Consider the following 22,500-nt stretch of genomic DNA (forward strand, 5'->3'; position numbering starts at 1 on the left):
CCCCCCCCCCCCCCCCCCCCCCCCCCCCCCCCCCCCCCCCCCCCCCCCCCCCCCCCCCCCCCCCCCCCCCCCCCCCCCCCCCCCCCCCCCCCCCCCCCCCCCCCCCCCCCCCCCCCCCCCCTAAAACTGATGTTCTGCCTGAGTTCAGATGGAACTGATTATAAATATAATGCAACAGCGGCTCTAACATTATCTCATGGAAATAATACACTTCAGGGCGTCGCAAAGAAACTCACACACTCCAGATCAATTATGTAATCGGGCAGATAAAATCATTTATCAGTGCATCTCATGCTGATTTGAGCTTAACTGTAGATTAAATTAAGATCTGATGAAGAGGAAGCAGAAGCAAAAGCAGGCCTTGTGATGCTTTTATGATCTAAAACACCGGAGCAAGGAAATACACGGTTATTGAACTGAACTGAATCAACATTGATCTGAGGGGAATTTGTGTCTAAAACTGATCGCATTTCAGTCGTTGAGTTTATCATCATCATCATCATTATCATCATAAATAAGTAAATAAATAAATAAACAAATAAACAAATAAATATAATCATCATCTTTGGGTGGTTCATTCCGCTGTGGAAACCCCTGATAAATAAGGGACTAAGCCGAAAGAAAATTAATGAATAAATGAACCATCATCTTCATCATCATCATCATCATCATACAACAAAAATATATAATTTAATGATTAATATTGTAATCATTACAATATTAAATAAAAACAACAACAACAATCATAGCAACAACCTTAAATAATATTAATAATAATTATAATATTAATAATAATAATATTATTATTAATAATAAAAATAATAATAATAATAATAATAATAATAATAATAATAATAATAATAATAATAAACAACAACAACAACAACAAATAATAATAATACTAATAATAATAATAAATAAATAAATAAATAATAATAAAAAAATAATAATAAAAAAAAATAATAATAATAATAATATAATATTTTTGTTATTGTTATTATTATTATTTATTATTATTATTATCGTTGTTGTTGTTGTTGTTGTTGTTATTATTATTATTATTATTATTATTAATTATTATTATTGTTGTTGTTGTTGTTGTTATTATTATTATTAAGTATAATAAATAAATAAATAAATAAATAAATAAATAACCATTTATTTATTATAGATAACATGATCTAATTTTTATAGGTGAATTGGGTAAGCTAAATTGTTCGTAGTGTATGTGTGTATGAATTTTCCCAATGATGGGTCACAGCTGAAAGGGCATCCACTGCATAAAACATATACTGGATAAGTTGGTGGTTCATTCTGCTGTGGCGACCCCAGATTAATAAAAGGGACTAAGCCGAAAAGAAAATGAATGAAGGACTGAATGATCTATCATTTAAAATAATAATAATAATAATAATAATAATAATAATAATAATAATAATAATAATAATAATAATAATAATAATAATATTCCACAGTTCAAATCTTGTATTCTGTAAATGCAGCACAGTAAGTTTCCTTGTTTGTTCAGATATTAATTAAACACCAGTGATCTGGTCTGTGGATTAGTTAAGATCTCAGAAAAGATGCAGACCCTGTCCTGAATCCTGCGAGTGCTGTTCTGTGGTCAGTGGCCATCAATCTGAAGCTTTAACAGCTTTATCTCTCACTGCACACAGACTGACCCCAGAACAGCTCAACACAGATAACACACACACATCACAGCTGTAAATACACCTGACCATAACAACAGTACTCTACACCATAGGTCTCAAACTCTATCAAGGTGTTCAAGAGTAGACTTTGAGACCTATGCAGCTTCTGTTTCCCTGAGTGTGTGTGTGTGTGTGTGTGTGTGTGTGTGTGTGTGTGTGTGTGTGTGTGTGTGTGTGTGTGTGGTGTAGGTCACTGAATAACTTCTCAAAGGTTGATGTGTTTTTACTGATGACATTTTACAACAGGGAGATGAGAAATGACTTTAGACACAAGTGTACATATTACTAGTACTGCTTAATGCCAGTGTATTATACAGTCGCACCAGCCGACTGAAGGAAAGTTTCTTCCCTCAGACTATCAGGCTGATAAACACTTAACACACCCCACACAAACTCTTCCACACCCCTCACTGCACACCATCAACATGTAGCATGCACTGCACTTAAACCAATCCATACTTAAAACAGTACTGCCTACAGCGATGTGTACACTTGTTCATATCGCTGTCAACACTGCCAACTTTACATTGTCCTGTTTTTGTTGGGAGTATGCTGTTGCATTGTCATTGTATTTGCACTGTCTGGAGCCAGCACCTAAGCTTTTTACTTATGACAGCACACATGCTGCTGATGATGTGACAATAATAGTGATTAGATTTAATTACATGCATACTACCTGATTATTACCTACATATTACCACCTTATTACCTGCATATTATTTGCTTATTACCTGCATACTAGCTGCTTATTACCTGCTCGTTACATTCCTAATACATAAATATTACCTACATTACCACCTTATTACCTGCATATTATTGCTTATTTGCTTATTATTGCATATTTGCTTATTTCCTGCACACTAGCTACTTATTACATGAATATTGCCTGCATATTACCTGCTTATTAGCAGCATACTACCTGCTTATTACCTGCATATTGCATGCATACTACCTGATTATAACCTAAATTACCTCCTTATTACCTGCTTATTACCTGATTATTACCTGCACACTACCTGATTATTACCAGATTATTACCAACATATTACCACCTTATTACCCGCATATTATTTGCTTATAACCTGCATACTAGCTGCTTATTACATGCTCATTACATTCTCAATACATGAATATTACCTACATTACCACCTTATTACCTGCATATTATTTGCTTATAACCTGCATACTAGCTGCTTATTACCTGCTTATTACATGCTCATTACATGAATATTACCTACATATTACCACCTTATTACCTGCATATTATTTGCTTATTCCCTGCATACTAGCTACTTCTTACATGAATATTGCCTGCATATTACCTGCTTATTAGCAGCATACTACCTGCTTATTACCTGCATATTGCATGCATACTACCTGATTATAACCTAAATTACCTCCTTATTACCTGATTATTAACTGTTTTTTACCTGCACACTACCTGATTAATACCCGATTATTACCTACATATTACCACCTTATTACCTGCATATTATTTGCTTATTACCTTGCACACTAGCTGCTTATTACCTGCTCATTACATGAGTTTTACCTACATATTACCACCTTATTACCTGCACATTATTTGCTTATTTCCTGCATACTAGCTGCTTATTACCTGCTCATTACATGAGTTTTACCTACATATTACCACCTTATTAGCTGCATATTATTTGCTTATTTCCTGCATAGTAGCTGCTTATTACCTGCTCATTACATTCCTAATACATAAATATTACCTACATTACCACCTTATTACCTGCATATTATTGCTTATTTGCTTATTATTGCATATTATTTGCTTATTCCCTGCATACTAGCTACTTCTTACATGAATATTGCCTGCATATTACTTGCTTATTAGCAGCATACTACCTGCTTATTACCTGCATATTGCATGCATACTACCTGATTATAACCTAAATTACCTCCTTATTACCTGCTTGTTTCCAGCATACTACCTGATTATTACCTGTTTTTTTTTACTGATTTTTACCTGCATAATACCTGACTATTACCCGATTATTACCTACAAATTACCACCTTATTACCTGCATGTTACTTGCTTATCATTGCTGTCTGATTACTTGTATTAATGCAAAATATTGCTCCATTATTGCCTATCACAAAATAACCTAAACAAACAAAGATTAGCATCTTGATTGTTTTGTAAAGATCAGAATTTGTAAATTAAACTGCGCAACTTGACATGCAAAACTATTGAAACCATTTTGGTCTAATGACTCCTCGTGTTCAGTCTGTTCAACATTCTCTCATCATTAATGATGATAATCAAGAACAAAATAAATAAGAATGTAAAAGCCCTCGAATCAAGCCGAATGTTGAGGATAATTCCCCAATAACAGCGTTAACACCAATAACAGCGTCTCAGATTGTGATTCACGTTCAGCGTGCGGCTGTTAAACGAGACAGCAGCTTTTACACTATAGATTTCCTTTCCATTAGCGTAATAGCTTTGTGGAGCATACTACCTGCTCATTACATGCTTATTACCTGCTTATTACATGCTGTTGTTGACCAACTCACCATCCGCTATATTTGTGTATTCGTTACCATTGTGCATGTCATTAACATATCTGAATGCATATGCATATCAAATAGTTTAGCATATTTACTAATATTTAGCAAATAGTCTAAATAGTTTAGCATATTTACTCTAAATACCCCTGCTGTCTGATTACCTGTATTGGCACATAATATTGCTTTATTTTTGCCTATAAGAAGATAACCTGACCCTCCTCATGTTTGGTCTGTTCAACATTCTCAACACGAGTGACCTTTCTCTCATCATTAATGATGATAATCAAGAACAACATAAATAAGAATGTAAAAGCCCTCAATCAAGCTGAATGTTGAGGATAATTCCCCAATAACAGCAGTAACACCAATAACAGCGTTAACACCAATAACAGCGTCTCAGATTGTGATTTACGTTCAGCGTGCGGCTGTTAAACGAGACAGCAGCTTTTACACTATAGATTTCCTTTCCATTAGCGTAATAGTTTTATTGTGGCACAATTACGCGCGGAAAAGCTCTACCTGGCAAGCCTGGCCATGTATCAGGGACTCTTAACTGTGCAAATGTAGCCACACGCCAGTAACACGGGTCAATTGCAGACAGCATCGTGGATAATGATTAAATCATTAAAATTTTGTCTACGCTTGACGGAGCATGGAGAAAATTAACTCCAGCACCAACCTCATTTTTCTGCTGAACATGAAATAATGATTTTCTGCCAGTATAATTACAAAGCCAACATCTGATAGAGTCAGCATCCAGGGGGGATTATCACATGCATGAGTATTAGACCTCATTACCAGCTTGACTGCAAAATTATTACATCTTGTAATTGGATGGTGAGATTTATATACAGATTGGCCGGGGTTTCTGTAAGATTGTAATTACAGGCTTGGTTGCTTTGCTACTTATCACCGGGTGCAGGAGGAGAGGGGAAAAAACAAGCCGGCGTTTCATTAAGCTGTTACCCTATCAATAGAAGAGCGCGCGCCTCCATTGGCCCCTGCGTATTTATTAGGCCAAACATCGGCGTTTTTTTAGCCGCCACGGGGAGGGGGAACCGCTGCCATTTATTACCGTCTGACAAATGGGATTTCATTTATTTAACCTCACTGATCTACTCCTGGCGAAATGTATAAACAAGTCATCCGTTTTATGACTCCGGAGTCGACGCCTCAATTATCTAAAGGCTAACTGACTGTTAAAACACCCATCTGCTCGCGGGAGGCAGCGCATTGATTTAATTTGCCGTATGTTGGCACAAACGGGCTTTTCTTCTTCTCTTCGGCCTCTGAAATGCAATCGATTGCCGGGTTTGAGGACTTCGGACACTTTTGTTCTCTTATAACACGTAATGGCTTTCGGTGGAATGAATATTGACAGGTTAGCCGCTAATTTCCTAGCCACACGCAGCGATGGGCCTGTAATAGAGTTGTTATTTGAGTCCATTATAAAGGCGTGTGGATCAATGCCTGCAGCTTTTATTTTTTAGAGGAAAGTGTGTGTTGAACTGCTGATATCTGTGTGTGTGCTGCTCTCAGAGAGTCTGTTTGCAGAGGTGTGTGTTTCCCTCCGTGTGTCTCTGATCAGACCACACACACACACACTCTTCTCTGCACAAGCGCTGCTCTAGAACAGATGCTTCAGGAGATTTTTTCTTTATGGGAATTTCACTGTTTGTTCATTTTGTGCAGTCTTAAGCTTTCATACACTAAAAAATGCTGGGCTGTTGTAATCTAAGGTTGGGTCAAATACAGACAGACCCAAAAATGTTTTTATTTTTTATTTTGGGTTTTTAGTTTGGTGATTTTGGGATTAGAGATTTTTCCCATTAAAAAAAAAAAAAATAAATAATGATAATAATAATACTATATATATAGTCATTATTTTTTATATTTAATTATTTTTCATTTATTTATATATATATATATATATATATATATATATATATATATATATATATATATATATATATATATATATATATATATATAAATTTATTTATTTTTTAATTAATTAATTTATATATTTTAAACAGTAACACATTGGCAGCTGCCCTGAAAACTGTGGTGAAACTCAAAAAAAAAAAATCTCAAATATTCAATAATCTGTGTAGGTGTGATGTATGATGTATTATTATTATTATTATTATTATTATTAATGTTATTGATGATAGTGATGATGACGATGACAATAATAATATTAATAATAATAATAATTGTATTATGATGCATTATTATTATTATTATTATTATTATTATTATTATTATTACTATAATTATTATTATTACTATTAATATTAAAATTAATAATAATAATGATAATAATAATAAATCGTAATACAATTATTATTATTATAATCATTATTATCATCGTCATCATCACTATCATCAATAACATTGATAATCATAATAATAATAATAATAATAATAATAATAATAATAACGATAATAAATTATGATTTTATTATTATTATTATTATTATTATTATTATTATTATTATTATTATTATTATCGTCATCATCATTACTATCATTAACAGTAACAGTAACATTAATAATAATAATAATAATAATAATAATAATAATAATAATAATAATAATAATAATAATAATAAACAACAATCACAAATCATAATTTATTATCATGATTTATTATTATTATTAAACAATAACAGAAACAACAAGAATAATAATACATAATCTTATATCTTATTTTATTATAATGATTTATTATTATCATCGTGATTATCATTATTACAAATTTTTGATGTCTACAGAATTTAAATCAAAGAACAGTTTTTAGATTGTAATTATTCACTTAACCTGCAGTTTAAACATTTACTTGATAGATAGATAGATAGATAGATAGATAGATAGATAGATAGATAGATAGATAGATAGATAGATAGATAGATATTTCATGACAACAGTTTCCACAAAAAAAAGTTCTGACAAAGACTCCTCCCCCTCCTCGACAGCCAATCACTGTGTGCATAGTTAATAATCCTGATGACATCACCCACAGCAGCTTAGCCCCACCCTTATTCTCAGCCTCAGTAAAGTTCATCTTTAAGAGGAAGCACTATGTGCTTAAATCCTCACTGTTATTCAGGAGAACACTTAGTGGTGAGATTCCACTCATTGACCAGATCATGCTTTTATTTCTCAAAGGTTTGATGCAGCGATCAATCATTCATTAGTCAAGCATATACAATCATTAAGTGTCACAAATGCAAACAAAACTGTACCAGCACACAGAAGTATCACAAGAGTTAATAGACAAAGCTTTCTTCTCACATGAGCACAAATATTAAATATATTAGCACCATGTATATATAAGACACTGTGTTACCTGTGTATACTGTTATTCTGAATCATTTTAAACACTCTTTAAAGCAGGGCTGATCAACCCTGTTCCTGGAGATCTACCTTCCTGCAGATTTCAGTTGCAACACAAACACACCTGTAAGTATCAAGTGCTGTTCAGGTCCAAATTAATCAAGTAGGTATCACTGCAGCCTGGAGACCTCCAAGTGGAAGGATTTACACTGCAGGTGAGCTAGGTTTAGGTAGTGTAGACATTAATAAAGTACACCAGGCTGCTGTGAGGTTGGGTTTAGGCTTGGGGTAGGTGTAGACATTCATTAAGCACAATATTGTGTCATGTACAAGGCAATAAATAAATAAAAAAATCCAGTTTTGTACCGCCCACTTGGAGTTTAAGTCCCACCCACTTTGAGCTGGCTTCGTCCTCTATTTGTACCCTTCTCAAATTAATTGGCTCAGGTAGAACTCCAGGAACAGGGTCGAGCACACCTGATTTAAAGATTTGGATCTGAATGAACTCTGTATATAGAAAACCAGACCTAATCACTAACCAGAAATGCTAAACTGATATAGTAAATAAACAAACAGATATGCTCTTCAAATAACAACTAAAACCAAGACAATCGTGTTCAAACACAGCTGATGCAACACAACACAACACAACCGCAGCACACACATAACCTAAACATTCACACTCACTGTTTGGAGATTCGTTTGGTTGTAGTGGACTTAGGAAAGTAGCTTGTGCTCTGCGCTGAGTGTTCTGACCTGCTAATTAGTAAATCACCTCCACCTGCCGAGCTTAATGCTGACTCTAGTGCACACTGGCTAGTGCACTCAAGTTAGGGTGCAGAGCAACAAACTGGTTGCAAAAAAAGGCTGTATCCGAAATCAGCCTCACTATTCTCTATTTTAGATCACTAATATAGTCCACCTAAAGGTGTGAATATAATATAATATAATATAATATAATATAATATAATATAATATAATATAATATAATATAATATAATATAATATAATATAATATAATATAACACAGTGGCAGAGCAAAAATCAGTGTGTGTGTGTGTGTGTGTGTGTGTGTGTGTGTGTGTGTGTGCGTGTGTGTGTGTGTGTGTGTGTGTGTGTGTGTGTGTGTGTGTGTGTGTGCAGAGCATGATGTTCATGCATTGTTGGCATAGTCTAAAGTTGACAAATAGCTACAAGCTGTGAAAAAGGAAAGAGTATTGTAAAATAAACTTGTGGGCACTTTAAATTTACTTTATTACTTTATTAGTTTCATTATCAATATGTTAATGAGTTTAAATGTTATTTGGTGACAAATTAAATCTTGAAATTGCTAAATAATGCCACAAATATTGCTGCAAATCAGTCATTTTAGGGTGCAGATATCAGAAAGAACTCCTGGGAAACCCTGGAGAGACTGATATATCCAGCAGGAGTGTTTTATTCAGCGGCTGACGCACAGAAACGGGATTATAGAGCGAGTCCCACTGGATCCCGTTCAGAAACTGCGCTTTTATCTGGCCGTCCAATCAAATTAAAACACTTGTCAGCCTCTGACCCCGCCATTAATCACTAACAGCAGTTCCCTGCCCTGATGAATTTGTTAGCACAACCCGTGTGTGTGTGTGTTTTCTCAGCTAGCATTTATAAACCCAGAGTTAAACCATAGTTAGTGTCTGTCCAGGGAAGGAAAGGGTTAATGGTTTATTTCAGTTCATATATGCTACAATCATACACATTAACTGTGTTATCATCGATGTGTGTGTGCTAATAATGATAAATATCACAGCTCTCTTACTAGAAATATTCAAACTATTATTTACTGTAATAATATGAAACATAATCGAGGCTGTCGCACACTTTAATTGACACTTTTTAAAATGTATTTAGTTTATTAGGATTTTTTGGTCTTTGATTTCTTGGTGTCCTGGTAGAAGGAGCATTTGTTTTGGGACTTTTTGTTTGAATGGATAAGTGGAGTGAGCAAACCAATGACTCCTGAAAAGTGAATTGGTTCACTCTTGAATGAATTGGTTGAGGGCGACACAGTGGCGTAGTAGGTAGTGCTGTCGCCTCACAGCAAGAAGGTCGCTGGTTCGAACCTCAGCTGGGTCAGTTAGCATTTCTGTCTGGAGTTTACATGTTCTCCCTGCATTCGCGTGGGTTTCCTCCGGATGCTCTGGTTCCAGTCCAAACACATGCGGTACAGGTGAATTGGGAGTAGTGTATGAGTGTGAGTGTGTATGGATGTTTCCCAGTGATGGGTTGCTGCTGGAAGGGCATCCACTCCATAAAACATGGGCTGGATAAGTTGGCGGTTCATTCCGCTGTGGCGACCCCGGATTAATAAAGGGACTAAGCCGAAAAGAATGAATGAATGAATGAATTGGTTGAATGTTCTTGATCATATCATGATTTGTTCTTGATTCAATGACTCATTCATAAAACCAGTGAAATGATTCACGATTCATAACATGATCATGAGATGATGATAAGGCAGCCACAGAGTTCAATCTTAAATGAATCAATTGAGTAAGCGATTCAATGACTCACTCTTAAACACATGATTTATTTGTTTTTGAATGAATCAGTTAAGATGAGCGATTCAATGACTCTTAAATGATCATGAAATGTTCTCGATTCAACAATTCACTCATAAAAACAATGACATGTCTCCACCTACTGGTTAAAAAGTGTGACCTTTAATAAAGCTCAGTCTCCACTACTGAACTGAGCCTGAAGTGTACATGCAAAGTGTGAAGTGTATAATTCACAAACTGAACTCATACAACTGTGAAATACCCAGACATGATTTTCTATTTGCATGAAAGATTGCTTTATTATCATGTGCGGTTGAAGAACATTGGCCCAGCGCATACAATACAAGTGCTGTGTTTTTATTGAACGCAACATCCATACAGCTGAATGAGCCAATAGAGAGGTAAATACAGTTGTCAGCCGCTTTTAATTGAATGTTACAGTGGGAGGATGAAAGCTCTGACATTTGATTAAAGAGCGTTTCTGCCAGTCTAGTGCGTTCAGGAGAGGACTCACACAATCTGACACGCCGCATGATAGATGTGATATTTGGAGTGTTTTTCATTCAGCTGGATGGACAAAAAATGCAGATGATGAGCAGAAACGCTGACAAACACCAACTTCACATTTATCACCATCATTTCTAATATTGTTTTATCACATTCACTGAACAAGTTCCTGCAAATACAAATTTGCAGCGCAGTAAATTGTACGCTGAAGTAATTTGTCATAGATCTGTGAGCAATCTGTTCAAACGGCATTCACATTTCATTATATTTCTGTAATGCGCCATATCTCTGTGGGAAACAGGATATTCAATGAGAGATATAGAGCAGGGCGTCACGGCGGCGCAGTGGGTAGCACAATCGCCTCACAGCAAGAAGGTCGCTGGTTTAAGTCCCGGCTGGGTCAGTGTGTGTTTCTGTGTGGAGTTTGCATGTTCTCCCCGTGTTGGCGTGGGTTTCCTCCGGGTGCTCCGGTTTCCCCCACAGTCCAAACACATGTGGTACAGGTTAATTGAATAAGCTAAATTGTGTGCAGGAGTGTGTGGGTGCTTCCCAGTGTTGGGTTGCGGCTGGAAGGGCATCTGCTGTGTAAAACACATGTCGGATAAGTTGGTGGTTCATTCCACTGTAGCGACCCCTGATGAATAAAGGGACTAAGCCGAAAACAAAATGAATGATGTAGAGAAGGGCTTGATTTCCCACATGACAATAAATACTACAGAAATACTACATTAAAGTGTATTATACTGTAAATATTACTGTACCCTCTGTTAATAAATGCTCCAGCATACTGTAGTATTGACTATAGTTAACTGATAAACTGTAATTAATACTGTAGTATAGTTTAGTTTTTACTATAGTAAAGTGTGGTGTGCTGTATAATAATATGCAATATAGTTGGAGAATACTGCAGCATTGGGTCATTTGTTTATATTACTATAGTTGATGCATTACCATAGCAACTGTAGAATTTACAACAACAGATTAGTTTCTATATTTAATGTGTTACCATGGCAACTATAGAATCACCACAACATATTTATCACTATAGTTAAGGAGTTACCTTATCAACTATAGAACCACCACAACAGATTAATCGCTGTGGTTTGTGTTACCATAGCAACAATAGAACCACCACAACAGATTAATCACTGTGGTTTGTTACCATAGCAACTATAGAATGACCGCAACAGATTAATCACTGTAGTTTGTTACCATAGCAACCATAGCATCACCACAACAAATCAATCACTGTAGTTTGTTTTACCATAGCAACTATAGAACCACTGCAACAGATTAATCACTGTAGTTTGTTACCAAAGCAACTGTAAACTCACCACAACAGATTAATCACTGTAGTTTGTTACCATAGCAACTATAGAACCACCACAACAGTAATCACTGTAGTTTGTTACCATAGCAACTATAGAACCACTGCAACAGATGAATCAATGTAGTTTGTTGCCATAGCAACTATAGAACCACTGCAACAGATTAATCTCCATAGTTTGTTACCATAACAACTGTAGACTCACCACAACAAATTAATCACTGTAGTTTGTTACCATAGCAACTGTAGACTCGCCACAACAGATTAATCACTGTAGTTTGTTGTCATAGCAACTATAGAACGACCGCAACATATTAATCACTGTAGTTTGTTACCATAGCAACCATAGCATCACCACAACAGATTAGTCACTGTAGTTTGTTTTACCATAGCAACTATAGAACCACTGCAACAGATTAATCACCATAATTTGTTACCATAGCAACTGTAGACTCACCACAGCAGATTAATCACATTAGTTTGTTACCATAGCAACTATAGAACCACCGCAACAGATTAATCACTATAGTTGTTTTTACCATAGCAACTATAGAACCACCGCAACAGATTAATCACTATAGTTGTTTTTACCATAGCAACTATAGAACCACCACAACAGATTAATCACTATAGTTGTTTTTACCATAGCAACTATATAGAATCACCTCAACTGATTAGTCATTTTAGTCAATGTGTTACCATAGCAGCTATAGAACCATGACAACATATTAATTGCTGTAGTTTGTTACCATAACAACTATATAATCACCTCAAAATATGAATCAATATTGTTAATGTGTTACCATAAAAACTAAACAATCACCACAACAGATTAATCACTGTAGTTGATGCATTAACATAGCAACAATAGAATTACAACAGATTAATTGTTGTAGTTAATGCGTTACCATAGCAACTATAAAATCGCCACAACAGATTAATCGCTATGATAAATGTATTACCATGCCAACTATAATATCCCCACAACAGACAGTGTATGGTTCAAAAACACTATACAGAACAGAACTTTAAATGACTGTAGTCCTTTAGTTTTATAGTCGGCTATAGTTTAATTTCCCCTTGAGGATGTATTTATCAAATTAGTCAACGTGAAGTGTGTGTAATGTAACAGGTAGATGAGTTGTGGAGTGTCTGGTGACCTCTGACCTCTGCAGGCATTAATCAGCGAACAGATGAAGAAGTGAAGTGATAATGGCTGTGTCAGATCTCTCTTCAGCAACTGTCCAGAGCACTTGAGGATCATTAACACTGAGCTGATCTGTGGTCTGGCAAACACAAGCTGAAACATAAAGACAGGTTTGGGGATTGAGGAGCCGCTGGACAATCTGCCGGGACGTCTGGACACCGGGCTGGAGTGTGAGAGAGATTAATTATTCAAATCTAAAGTTGTGCTCATCATTAAACATTAGTTTTAGTCATTTTTCCTCTTGATTAAAATTAGATGCCATATTTTCCCCAACATATTAAGTTAGGTGTACTCGTTTTTTGCTCTGTGATCTTCAATTGTTTGTTAGATTAGTTCATCTACTGACTTGTGTATCTGCACTAATATAACACTGTAAAGCGTGCTGGAGATGATATGAATGTAAAAGAGAGATCTGTGAGCGGTGTATACTCACTTATGCTGAACATTGTAAGTAAATGTGATGCTTTGCTCCTGCAGAGATGAGTGTGGTTGTGTTGGTGTGAGTGGTCTTCAGGGGACGGATGGTCCTACTCATTACATTATTGATTAGAGAGTGGACCAACAGATGCATACATATGGTTAAAGCCATTCTGCCAGTCTGAAGAGCAGATACACACACACACACACACACACACACACAGCTCCCCGAGGTTCATCTGATCTTGCAGACACCAACACATTTAAAGCAGCTCCAGATTCAATGATACCAATGAAGTGGATTATGGGAAGAGGAGATGTGTGTGTTAGTGTTACCTCTGCATTCACTTCTGATTTTATGCACTGATTAAAGTGAGACCCTCTCACTGTATGACAATACTGACTTGTGTTATGCAGTTTATTTTTACTTATTTTACTCTTAATTTCTATTATCTTACGTAATGGGCAGCACGGTGGCGCAGTGGGTAGCACAATCGCCTCACAGCGAGAAGTTCTCTGGTTCGAGTCCCGGCTGGGTCAGTTGGTGTTTTTGTGTGGAGTTTGCATGTTCTCCCCGTGTTGGCGTGGGTTTCCTCCAGGTTATCCAGTTTCCCCCACAGTCCAAACACATGCGCTATAGGGGAACTGATCAACTAAACTGGCCGTAGTGTATGAGTATGTGTGTGTGTATGGGTGTTTCCCACCACTGGGTTGTGGCTGGAAGAGCATCCTCTGTGTAAAACATATGCTGAAATAGTTGGCGGTTCATTCCGCTGTGGCGACCCCTGATGAATAAAGCAACTGAGCCGAAGGAAAAGTAACTTTTTATAAAAGTACTGTGTTTCTTTACGGAGAGAGAGTGTGTGTGCGTAAGTGTGTGTGTGTGTGTTCCCATGACTCTGTGTAATCCCTCAGTAAATGTGTTAGGCAGGATTTGCACTCACACTGGACATTATTTGCTCAGCAGTTTAACCTCAGCTCCTCTTCATACAGTATTAGCTTGTTTCTGATGCTGTGTTTTCCACATTGAAGCGGCTGTTTTTCATTCTCGTCTGCTCCATGTGTTCTAACAGAGACACACCTACACATCTGATCGATTTCAAACCGTTTTCTCAAACTCTGAGAGTGAACAAACTGGGTTTATTGTCATATATACAGTATGCTGATGTGGGAAATGTTTGATATTTAAATCAAGGGCACTCATTTGCACATATGATATATTCGGCACTTCTATACGTTTATCATACATTTCGAAACATCATACAATTCGTTCATTCATTCATTCATTCATCCATCCATCCATCCATCCATCCATCCATCCATCCATCCATCCATCCATCCATCCATCCATCCATCCATCCATCCATCCATCCATTCATTCATTCATTCATTCATGCATACATTCATTCATGCAGGCTTTCCTTTGTTCATTAATTCATGTGTTCATGAATTTGTTTTTTTTTGGTAATTTATTCGTTTGTTTATTTTTCATGTCTTCATGTGTTAATTTAGTCATTTTTTTGTCCATTCATTAATTCATGTATTCATTCATATATTCATTCATTCATTTATTTATCCATGCATTCATTCATTCAGTCCTTCATTCATTTCTTCATGTATTTGTAATTTGTTAATGTATTCATTCTTTCTTGTATTATTTTCTCATTAATTTATTCATTCATTCATTCAATCATCTGTGCATTAATTCATTAATTTGTTCATTAATTCATGTATTTATTCATTCATATATCTATGCAGCAATTCATGCATCCATTCAGTCTTTATTTATTTCATTCATTCATTTGTTCATTAATTTGTGTATTTGTCCATACATTCATGCATTCATTATTTCATGCATTTATTCAGTATTTCAATCATTTGTTCATTCACTCATGTATTCATTCATTCAAGCATTTATGTGTTCATTCATCCGTTCATTCGCTCGTTCGTTCGTTCGTTCGTTCGTTTATTCGTTCATTCATTCATTTCATTCGTTCATTCATTCATTCTTATTCATTCAATCATTTTATCATTCAGTCTTTCTTTTTCATTCCTTCATTTAACTGTTAATTTGCTAATGTATTCATTCATTCTTGTACTAATTAATTTATTCATTCATTTATTTGTTAATTTGTAATGTATTCATTCATTATGGTATTAATTCAGTCATTCATTCATTCATTCATCTATGCGTTCATTTATTTATTTGTTCATTAATCTATTTATTCATTTATCTATTCATTCATTAATTCATGCATTAATTCATTCATACATCCATTCTGTCTTATCTCATTCATTCATTTTTTCATTTGTGTATTCATTCATGCATTCAGTCATTCATTAATCCATGCATTAATTCAGTATTTCATTCATTTGTTCATTCAATCATTCATTCGTGAATTCATTCATTCATTCGTGAATTCATTCATTCATTCGTGAATTCATTCATTCACTGTTGTTGTATGTACAGGTGTATGCAGTGCATTGGAACCCCTCTCCATCACAGGTGTCAAACTCAGTTCAACACAGTTCAGTTCTAATCTTAATTAATCACACCTGGTCAATCTGAGTCCTTTAAGCTTGTTTGAAACGCACAGGTAAGAGTGCAGAAGCAGAGTTCGGCAGCCTTGCTCTGTGTGTTTTCAGCTGATTAGTCTGGATATTTCCATCAGTTGTCATGCTGCAGTTTGTCCAGCAGGTGGAGACTGATCTTCTGTTTCTGCTCAACTCTTCATTTCCGCACAGTAAATGGAAGCTGTGTGAGTTCAAGCCCACATTTGGTTTCACAGCTTAAAGCATTCCAGGTCTTTATTTTTCTGACGCATGTAAATATATATATAGCATAGTTTACATGTAATAAAGGGGGAATAATTCTATACTTATTACTGTACATACAGCCTACTACTGTGTGTGTTTGGGCAGGAGATTCTCCATCCAGTGAATTTTTTTTTCATTCTAATATTTCCCAAGTCTAACAGATTTAAGTCTTTTTTTAAACTTAACAGTTTTAATAACTAATTTTTAATTACTAATTTATTTTGTGACAGTACATAATACTTTACAGATTGCTTTGCAAGACACTAGTATTTAACGTAAAGTGCTATTTAAAAGCTTAATTAGGTTAATTAGGCAAGTTATTGGACAACAATTTGTTCTATAGACAATGGAGAAATAAATATTATATTAAGATGGCTAATAATAATGATCCTAGCTTTCTTTCTATCTATCTATCTATCTATCTATCTATCTATCTATCTATCTATCTATCTATCTATCTATCTATCTATCTATCTATCTATCTATCTATCTATCTATCTATCTATCTATCTATCTATCTATCTATCTATCTATCTATCTATCTTTATATATATATTATTTAGCATTATTTTTTTCTGTGTATTTTTATTTAGCTTTATTATTAAAATTATTATTATTATTAAAATTATTATTATTATTATTGTTGTTGTTGTTGTTGTTGTTGTTGTTGTTGTTGTTGTTGTTGTTGTTGTTGTTGTTGTTGTTGTTGTTGTTGTTGTTATTGTTGTTGTTGTTGTTGTTGTTGTTGTTATTATTATTATAATTATTATTATTATTATTATTATTATTATTATCATGGTTGTTGCTGTTGTTGTTTAAATACTGTTCCAGTTATTATCAAAATAAATCCAATATTTTGACAGAATAAACATATATAATAGACAACACTGTGTGAAACGTCACTTGTGAAATCCTCAGTTGGAAATTTGGATAAAGAATTAAAATGAGACTTTAAATGTTTCCATGCAGGAACACAAATAAGCAAGATCTCCATGGTCAGACTCGTAACCTTCCCAAGGGTGTTTTGTATCCAGTCTCTTATACGAGGTCACGTTTCCCAGAATCCGGTTTACATTCCAGTGCCACAAAAGCAACGCGCTGCAATTTCCCGACCCATAATCCCCTCTGGTCAACTGGAATAGAGTGACCTTTCCTGCCGATTGGCTGCACCTTCATTATAAAGGATGACAATCAAAATCTCCAGCACTTTATATAGAGCAGGAGTTTCTGTGTGTGTGTGTGTGTGTGCACGTGTGTGTGTGGTTGTGTGCGTGTGTATGTGTATTCCCTGATGAACACACTCTGCTCTCTGTCTAAGGGTCTTCCAGACCACCTCTCCTAATGCAACAATGCTCTCTGTGATTTCATGAACCGCAAAGTGCACTGTGTGTGTGTGCCTGTGTGTGTGTGTGTGTGTGTGTGCCTGTGTGTGTGTGTGTGTGTGTGTGTGTGTGTGTGTGTCCTTGTGTGACCTTACCTCTGGAGTTCAAACACACTCACACAGACAGAAACACACACACACACACACACGCACACAAGAAGGTCTCTGGTTCGAGTCCCGGCTGGGTCAGTGTGTGTTTCTGTGTGGAGTTTGCATGTTCTCCCCGTGTTGGTGTGGGTTTCCTCCGGGTGCTCCGGTTTCCCCCACAGTCCAAACACATGCGCTATAGGGGAACTGATCAACTAATTGGCCGTAGTGTATGAGTGTGTGTATGAATGAGTGTGTGTGGATGTTTCCCAGTACTGGGTTGCAGATGGAAGGGCATCCTTGTGTAAAACATATGCTGGAATAGTTGGCGGTTCATTGCGCTGTGGTAACCACTGATAAATAAGGGACTAAGTCGAAGGAAAATGAATGAATTGCTTTCTCATTGATATGTTCATGCCTGTCTCAGATGAACACATGGCCTAAAATGCTCTTGAATCGATGGATCCTCTGCTTCTGACCCTCTGCTTAACACACACTCATTTGTCAAAGCCTCTTTAGGTTAATTACAGGTCATTAGTTAAGCCAGTGTGGAGCACAGAGATCCTCATTCAAATGCAAAACAATGCAAATCTCATCTGATCTAATCAGTCTTTTAAAAGGAGATACTGAATCTTTACATTCTACTAAAGTCAGACGGAATCTAAATATTGAGTAGGGGGTGGGGTTTCATATTTGAGCTCCGCCTCTCATCTGTCACTTGCAGTGAACCACAGCCACATAGAGAGATCTATAGAGCTTATAGGACTAAAAACAAACAATTGAACAAGTAAATCTGTTGCTGCAGACTCTTATTTCAGTATAATGATGTACTTCTAACTCAAACTGAATATTGAGAAGGGGGTGGGGTTTATTTTTTGAGCTCTTCTATATAATAGCTAACAATTTAACAGTTGCAGGGGGCGTGGCTAAGCACATTTCACCCAATCAGAATGATCAGAGAACAACTGCTGTTCCACAACAGAAGATTAAAGATCAGCAAAAACAAATTTTCCCCCATTGGATTAACTCACACAGATTAATTGTTCACTTTAAGACTCATGTGATTTCACGCAGACTTAAAGAAATGATATGCAAGTTATTTCATATTTGAAAGATATATGAGACTTTTCTTAGACTTTACAAGTCTTCTGCAGATGTATTTGTAAAGCAGGTCGTGTTATGGTAACAGGTGATTTGTACATCATTTGATGGAGGATTGTGTCTTTTCTTACCGAGCAGTGAATCGGAAGTCCTCTGACGTCCAATACCACAGTGAAACATGTCACTTGAGCTAAATAAATGATAAACTATAAGCCTGACATTCTTCTAAACATCTTTTGGGCTCTGAAAAGGAAAAAGGCTTTGAATGAGTAAAAACACTGCAGGTAAACGATTCACTTAAAAGAACAGCAGACGCCGTCTTAAACAAAAACCACTGAAATATTAAGCTTGAAAAGCAACACCAATCAGAATCAATAATAAAAAATACATCATTTATATTGTGTGATTTAAAGATTATTAAAGGAATAGTTCCCCTTTTACTCACATGAACATTTTGATGAATTTCTTCATAGTTACCATCAAATATGTTATCGACAAACCTGTTATCCTCAACTCTGTTATCCTCAACTCTGTTATCGTCAACTCTATTACTCTCAACTCTGTTATCGTCAACTCTGTTATCGTCAACTCTGTTATCTTCAACTCTGTTATCGTCAACTCTGTTATCCTCAACTCTGTTATCCTTAACTCTGTTATCCTCAACTCTGTTATCATCAACTCTGTTATCGTCAACTCTATTACTCTCAACTCTGTTATCGTCAACTCTGTTATCGTCAACTCTATTACTCTCAACTCTGTTATCGTCAACTCTGTTATCGTCAACTCTGTTATCTTCAACTCTGTTATCGTCAACTCTGTTATCCTCAACTCTGTTATCATCAACTCTGTTATCGTCAACTCTATTACTCTCAACTCTGTTATCGTCAACTCTGTTATCGTCAACTCTGTTATCTTCAACTCTGTTATCGTCAACTCTGTTATCCTCAACTCTGTTATCATCAACTCTGTTATCGTCAACTCTATTACTCTCAACTCTGTTATCTTCAACTCTGTTATCTTCAACTCTGTTATCGTCAACTCTGTTATCGTCAACTCTGTTATCTTCAACTCTGTTATCGTCAACTCTGTTATCGTCAACTCTGTTATCTTCAACTCTGTTATCTTCAACTCTGTTATCGTCAACTCTGTTATCCTCAACTCTGTTATCATCAACTCTGTTATCGTCAACTCTATTACTCTCAACTCTGTTATCGTCAACTCTGTTATCCTCAACTCTGTTATCTTCAACTCTGTTATCCTCAACTCTGTTATCCTCAACTCTGTTATCGTCAACTCTGTTATCGTCAACTCTGTTATCTTCAACTCTGTTATCGTCAACTCTGTTATCGTCAACTCTATTACTCTCAACTCTGTTATCCTCAACTCTGTTATCTTCAACTCTGTTATCCTCAACTCTGTTATCCTCAACTCTGTTATCCTCAACTCTGTTATCATCTACTCTGTTATTGTCAACTTTATCATCAACTCTGTTATCCTCAACTCTGTTATCATCTACTCTGTTATTGTCAACTTTATCATCAACTCTGTTATCGTCAACTCTGTTATTGTTAACGCTGTAATCATCAACTCTGTTACTGTAAACCTATTGTCGCCAACTCTATTTCTCTCAACTCTGTTATTGTCAACTTTATCATCAATTCTGTTATCATAAACTCTGTTATCATTAACTCTTTTATTGTTAACTCTGTAATTGTCAACTCTGTTACTGTAAACCTGTTGTCGCCAATTATATTACTCTCAACTCTGTAATTGTCAATTCTGTTGTTGTCAACTCTGTTACTGTCAGCTCTGTTATCATTAACTGTTATCATCAACTAAGTTATTGTCATCAAAAGTTATTGTCAACTTTTTTATCATCAACTCTGTTATCGTCAACTCTGTTACTGTCAACTATGTTATCTTCAGCTCTGTTATCAGCCCCTTTCACACATTGATATCGGAAAATATCCGTAAAATTACATTAACGACTTAACCGGTAAATGTAAAAAAATAATAAAAAAACGCTGTTCACACAGGCTAATGTCAATTTTAAAGTCAATGACAATTAGTAACATAATCAAAGGTCACACTTTATTTTGATGGTCCGTCTGTTGAATTTAAGTCACACTGCATCTACATGCAGACTAATTCTCATTAGATTATTAGTAGACTGTTAGGTTGGGGTTAAGATAAGTTGACATGTACTTGCAGAGTTTCTTCTAGTCAGTTAAATGTCTGTTGAATGTCTGTATCAACTGATATTAAGCAGACAGTCTACTAATACTCAGATGAACCATCAAAATAAAGTGTTACCAAATCAAATATTCTCACATTTCAGCATTGTGCTTGATTTTACAGTAGTAATATATTCAGTTTACTGTCAATGATACACTTGTTGTACGGCCTTTTGATTTTAGGAAAAATGGTTTAAATTAATTATGTTAATTTACAACTGTAGAGTCAAAATAATCAAGAGTCAACAGGCCCCGGGATCCTGCCAACACACACACACACACACACACACACAGCAGAAGTGCCTTGCGTGATGTATTCGCTGATTATAAATCTCGTCTGCTATTAGATTAGATCCAGCAAATCTTATTTAAAGTTTCAGGAGAATGAGATTTAAATTTATTGTTATTCATAATATCATAATGCCCCGAAAGCAGGTGGAACATGATGGCGAACAGAGCCTTGGGCCGTCAGGTGCACAGATACAATCAGAACCTGCAGAGACGAATCGAGGAGGACGAGGAGAATTACAGCCTGTCAGAGATCTAGAATCTGCTGAAGACTGACAGAGACGAGCAGGAGTGTGTGCTACAAACACACCTAAACACACACACAAACACACACATTTATATACACATGTGCGCAAACACATACACACTCACACATAAAAACACACACATGCAAACACACACACACACAAATACACACGCGCGCGCGCAAACATATACAAGCTCACTCAGTCACACACACACATTTATACATACACATTTATTCACACATACACAAACACACACACACACACATACAAAACCACACATATGCACATTAACACACACACACACACACACACACACACACACACACACACCATTAATATTTGATCTTAACCGTATCATCTGTATCTCCTCCAGTCTACAGCAGCTGAATGAGTTGATCTAACTGCTGTAGCATTGATGATCAGGGTCTGCTCCTCCACACAACATCATCATTACTTCTACTGATATTGATTATTGGATGATTTCCAGCCTCTCTTGTGTGGAAATGAAGATGAACCTTCAGCCAAACATCTCTCACTCTCCGCTGAAGACAGGTTTGATTAAACGATGACGGCATTTTCACTTTTGGTTGAGTTATTACTGTAATTATTCAGTGCTGTTTTCACCCGCTGTGATTCTTTCTCTGTGTGTTTGTGTTTCAGATGAGGCAATGGAGATCATGAAGATCAAGTGTTTGTGGAGATTTACATCTGGTGAATCGTGCAGCAGCCTGAACCGCTGATACAAGGCAGGATGGAT

The sequence above is a fragment of the Danio aesculapii genome, chromosome 16, assembly GCF_903798145.1.
Source record: "Danio aesculapii chromosome 16, fDanAes4.1, whole genome shotgun sequence".
NCBI lineage: Eukaryota > Metazoa > Chordata > Actinopteri > Cypriniformes > Danionidae > Danio > Danio aesculapii.